This window comes from Apodemus sylvaticus, chromosome 11, assembly GCF_947179515.1.
Source record: "Apodemus sylvaticus chromosome 11, mApoSyl1.1, whole genome shotgun sequence".
In the NCBI taxonomy this organism is placed as follows: Eukaryota; Metazoa; Chordata; class Mammalia; order Rodentia; family Muridae; genus Apodemus; species Apodemus sylvaticus.
The window spans coordinates 35,137,118-35,142,273 of NC_067482.1; the positions used below are offsets into that span (position 1 = coordinate 35,137,118).

At 54.2% G+C, this 5,156-nt stretch overlaps 1 protein-coding gene across 3 annotated transcripts in view; it reads right to left on the bottom strand.

The window, feature by feature from the left end:
* Positions 1–3,480, bottom strand: part of Pdgfra (platelet derived growth factor receptor alpha) — a 44,802-nt gene extending 41,322 nt beyond the window's left edge. Inside the window, exon 1 of one of the 3 annotated variants that reach the window (XM_052198420.1) lies at positions 3,309–3,480. The gene's annotated coding sequence lies outside the window, so the exon portion shown is untranslated. Of the gene's footprint in view, positions 1–505; positions 649–2,110; positions 2,201–3,308 lie in introns of those variants that run through there. The other 2 variants (XM_052198421.1, XM_052198423.1) reach the window with 2 other exon arrangements.
* Between the last annotated feature and the right edge of the window lie 1,676 nt (positions 3,481–5,156).

Consider the following 5,156-nt stretch of genomic DNA (forward strand, 5'->3'; position numbering starts at 1 on the left):
GGGGGCCAGGTTTAGGGTTACAGGCGAGCAACAGCGCCTCCTGCAGGCCAGGCAGCGCCGCCCGCAGCCGCCAGAGCCAAAGGCTGGACCAAGCTCTGCAGATTTAGGTCTGGGGCGCCCACCTTGTCGCTTTGTTGCCCTGTCCCTGGGCACCCCTGTTCCCCTTCATGCCTCTAGCTTCTCTACCTCCCGGGAGGAAGGGAACTGAAGTAGAAGAGACTCCCCAAGTCCGTGGCTTTCTTTTATCCCCTCCTACCGTCTAAGTTCCCAGCTCGTATTCGTGGTTCTCCCTTTAGTTTAAAACAAAAGAAAAAGACATCGAACTACTTCAGGAAAAAAAAAGCACCGATGAGGCCGAGAATCAGAATGCAGTCAGAAAAAGCCGCTTGCCCGGACCCTGCGTCCCAGGCTGAGTACGATCCTACAGGACTAACTGCTCCTCCTCAAGGCCGATGTCCCCGGCCAGCCCAACAATCAGGGGCCGGACAGTCGCTGAGCCTCTCACCTTTGAGTCACCTCTCCAGCTTCCTAGTCGGCAACCTTTAACCTGGATGCTACTCACTGAAAGCCGGAGGGGGTCCCACCCTTCGAGGTCGCCAGGCAGAAGGTTGGTCACCACGTCCCCAGGTCGCGCGCAACCCTAGGTCCTGTCCCCAGGAGGCAGAAATCCCGCCCGCCTGGGCGCCTGACGCCTTTGCAGCTGGAAGCTCGGCCTGAAGCCCCTCCCCCTGCATCTCTCCCCAGCCCGCGCCCAGGAAGACGGCAGAAGCCCCAGGGGCCAGAACTGGGAGGCCGGTTCTGAGTCTGATCCCTGCGGGGGCTGCAGACTAAAGCAAAAGACCGGAGCCTTGGCTATAACCAGTGGAGTTGGGCTGCGTTCGCTCCCTCTCTCCCGCGAGCTTTATAAACCCAGTTGTACTACAAACAAAACCCCAGAACAGGACTTTTGCAAGAGTTCCAAAGCAGGAACTGACCGCAGCGACAAATTTATTGGTGTGTCACAGGCACACACACACACACACACACACACACACTCCTGTTGGGTAATCGAAGGAGTCCTCATCAAGAGGAGTTTGGTAAGAAAGAGGCTGCGTAGAAGAAGATAGTCCGGGAAAATCCGAGCACAAGAGAGGTTATGTAAACCAGTGCCAGTGCGACGGCCGAAGACGTGCGCACCCCAGGAGCGCCCTCTCAGCCCCGCGCCTCTTGTGCGACTGTGGGTGTTATATCTGGGGCTGTGCAGCTGCAGACCACAGTGCGGGCTTACACTAAAGGCCTCCTCCGGCTCCTCAAGGCTGCATAAGACTGATCCGAAACCATTCAGGAGAAGCAATTCAGTCCAAAACATTGAGCAATTTCGCCACGAAGCCAAAAAAAAAAAAAAAAAAAAAAGCGTTTCCCACACCACCCAGCCTGGGGCTTTTCTGGGCAGCTCTGTCTGACGCTGGGCAGTCCAGACTTAAAAAGTGCCACCCACTCCCCCTCCCCAGCTTGGGTTTCCCCCACGCACACCCTCCGGGGGTGGACTTAGTGGCCAAGGTCTTTCAGACATTTTCCTTGCATCTAGAGGTCCTAGCAGAACTGGGGGTTTCTAAGTGCGGGTTCTGCAACAGCGCCCCAAAACAGACAGACAGGCCAGCACTTCCTTTCTCGTCAAGGCCGGTCGCCAAGTCACTGGCAACTCTTGCACACCTGGCTGCGAGGCTCTGGCTTGGTCCTGCTGCAGACCGGGGCCGAGTTGTACTACTGCCTTACTCTGCAGACTGCCCCACACCCTTTCCAAACAGAAAGAATAACGGACCCCAGAAGCTTCAAAGCCAAGTGAATGGCCGTCAGCTTTCCCGGCCCTGCTCAAGTTTGGCGGGGAAGTTAATCTCACATGTATAAACTGATTTCCAAGGGGATAATGGTGAAGGGAGAGAGGGCAGCTCGGAGACTGCTCCTGAGCCTTGCAGGATACTGAGCGTTGGGAGCAAAAGGGGGTGGGGGGGCACTGGAGAGGTTGCATTCAGGCGACCAATGCCACGCACCCAGCATCCTAGGGCCGAGAGGCACCCAGAGTTCCGTAGGCAGATGGCGAGGGTGGTTGGCCTCTTACATTTCTACTTACCTGCACCCACGTCTGTCCTTTCAGAGTTGTCCTGACTTCTTCACAAGAGGTCAGCTTCTAGCCAGGGATCCTGCCTCTTTGCTGCCTGCAGCCAGCACTAAGCAACAGCCAGGGCCCCCCGGCCCTGCAGCAAAGACTCCACTGGAGACGCAAGCGAACAGAGTGGGGGGTGGGGACTACGGAGCACAATGAGGGCCCCTCGGAGTGCAGTTCGAAATTCCTCAAATCCCAGTTGCTGGAATGCGAGGCCAGGACGACTTCTTCACTCGGGGCCAAATGTGTTTGTCATTATTCCAGATCGCTCGTCCCCGCCGCCGCCGCCGCCGACGCCTGCGTCGCCTACGTCGCCTGGGTGAGAGGCGCGCGATCCGAGCGCACTGCGGATTCCGCCCCGCGGCTTCTAGCACCCAAGTAATTCGCTCCGAACTCTCCGGAACCGTCGGAGCCGGCACCCCTCGCCCGCTCGCCCCTCTCTTGGGGCCGCAGCCACCACCGCCACCGCCGCGCTCGAGTCTGGCCCCAGATGTTTCCAGCAGCAGCAGCGCCGTCCAGTAATTACGAGGGATCGACTGGCGCCGAGCGTGCCCGGCCGGCATCCGAGGTCCGACCTCCTCCAGCCGAGCCCTTCACACCTCCCCTTTTCCAAGCCCTTTCCGGCGCCCCATTCGGCGCCCCTTTCTCCCCCCCCCCACCTCTCCTAGTGCACCCCCCAAGCTTCGCGCCACACCACCCGCTACAGCGTAGTCCCGCCAAACCGCGGGCGACGAATGAAAATACTCATTAAAAACCTGTCCTCTTCCATGACCCAACAGCCCAAAGACCGCTGCTTCCACCCGCAAGATCTCTTGGTGTTCGTCCCAGTGAGCACGAATGCTACCCCCACCCTGGAAAAAAACCTCAAAAATGTAAGCCTAACAATTTCTTTGGGAGGTTATAGAATTGTGTAGAAAAAACATTGCTTTTAAAAATAGGTCTGGATTTTTTTTTTAAAATCTTTGACTCTCTAATGGTTACCCCCATCCCAATGAAGTTTATTCAGAATAAGTTACTTTCTGGACACACAACTGAATTCAGCTGTTTTGTTTTTGTTTTTGTTTTCCTCGATGCCCAAAATTTGAAGTTACTTAGCTTCTTCCAGCCCCAAGTTATGACCAGGGACCTTCTTTAGAAACAAAGTCACTTTTTTCCTCTCCCTTACCTTCTCCTTCTAAGTCAGTTTGCAAGGAAAATCCGATACCCGGAGTAAGAAGTAAGCCCCAAGCCTCCAGTCCTCGGCCGCCGTTCCTCGGTTTGCTTCTCTCCCTCAAGCTCCAACAGTAATGGGCTCAAAACCCGCATTTTGTAATTGATTCAATGTTATAGTCCATCCTCCTAAAACTAATCATTTGCTCAAAGTAAATAGCTGTCAGGAAATGAAGTCCCCCCCCCCCTTGGTCTCTTCAAAATAAAAGTTTCCCTCGGACTCCTAGCTCGGAATCTCTCGGGCTTAGCCCTCTCCTTTGCTTTTTGCTCTTATGCAATCAGGGGGGCCAGTCCCAACCCCCAGACCTCAACAACAACGGGGAGGGGAGCAAACCAGATGGGGTAGGGGTGGCTGAAGGGGGAGGTGTTGACGTTCTGCCGGGAAAAGAGGTTTCACGAAACTACAAACAGCCATCATTTCCAAAATGAGTTGACTTCCCAATGGGAATGTGTGTGTGTGTGGGGGGGGGGGTGCCATTGTTTTGTATTCTCTTCGAAAAGAACATACACGTAAAATTTCTGCTTATTTCTAAAACGAATATAAATCCAGAATTCAAATTATCCCTTCTATAGGCAGTCCAGGCCTCGCTAGAAATATGGCCCTGGGGAGAAATCCCAACGCGGTTGCATCGTTTTGAACTGGGGGGGGGGGGGGGGGTCCTTAAGGGAAAGTGCCGTGTAGTTGCTAATCCTTTAATGGGATTAGGAAACTGTGGAGTCTAATAGGAAGATGATGGGTTTTTGAAAGGCTGGGTTGTGAGGTCTTTATGTGTGCAAATAACGGTTGCTCAGCGTACCTTTGGGATGGTCTCCGGAAGAACGACCTTTATCCCTTTGAGCCACTTATCTGGTCCTGCCTTTGTTTTCGGCGTTATCTGGTCCTCGCTTCTTCTACCTTCTAATAAAAAAAAAAAAAAAAAAAAAAAAACTCAGGCTAGGCGTGACTACCAAACGCCTGCCCTCTGCATCTTGAAGGCAGAAGGATTTTGACTCTCCTAAATTCCACCCTTCCTAGTGGGTTACACACGACGTACCCTAAGAAAGCTTTCAGGATGTTTGAGTCACAAACCAGGGAACCCAAGACACCCAGCGAAGAGACAGTTGGGACGCGGCGATCCTGCTGGCGAGGGAAAGGGGGCGCTGACACTCCAGGAACCAAACCTGGGCGAAGCGGGACTTCCCGGAGCGGGTTGGGGGGGAAGGGAGAGCCTTGGAATTGCGCTCTATTTTTTTTTAATGCTCTTGGTGGGGCGGGGATGTGAGTAGTCCTCTGTCTCCCCCACCACCACTACCTCCATCTCACACATCAAAATTAAAATAGACAAGGTGGCCAGGTGGATAACAAAACGTTGAATAACCATTGGTTATTTCACCACGATAATGGACCTGAGGCTGGGGTTAATCACAGAAGTTTCCCCGAAATGCCGAGTGCTGTGCCTAAATGGGACAGGACCGACCGTGGGGGGTGTCAGGCTCGGGAAGTGGTTGCCTGGAGCTGGGCTGAGAGCCCCAATTCTCCTCCACCCCTCTGCTCGCCCGCCTCTGGTGTATCTTCAGCTCGGGTGACTGCCCCGCTCGCTATTACTTCCACATGTTCCTTCAGGAAACCATTGAAGGCGAAATGTATGAACAGTCCCTTGTTCGGAATGCTAGCAGGATACCGTAATGTTTGTAGATAATGAACAGGATGCTAACGACTCCTGCGAGCGCGCTTACACACATACACACACACACACACACACACACACACACACGGAGCGGGGGTGGGGGTGAGTGGGGAAGGCCTTCAGCTGTTGTTAAAAGC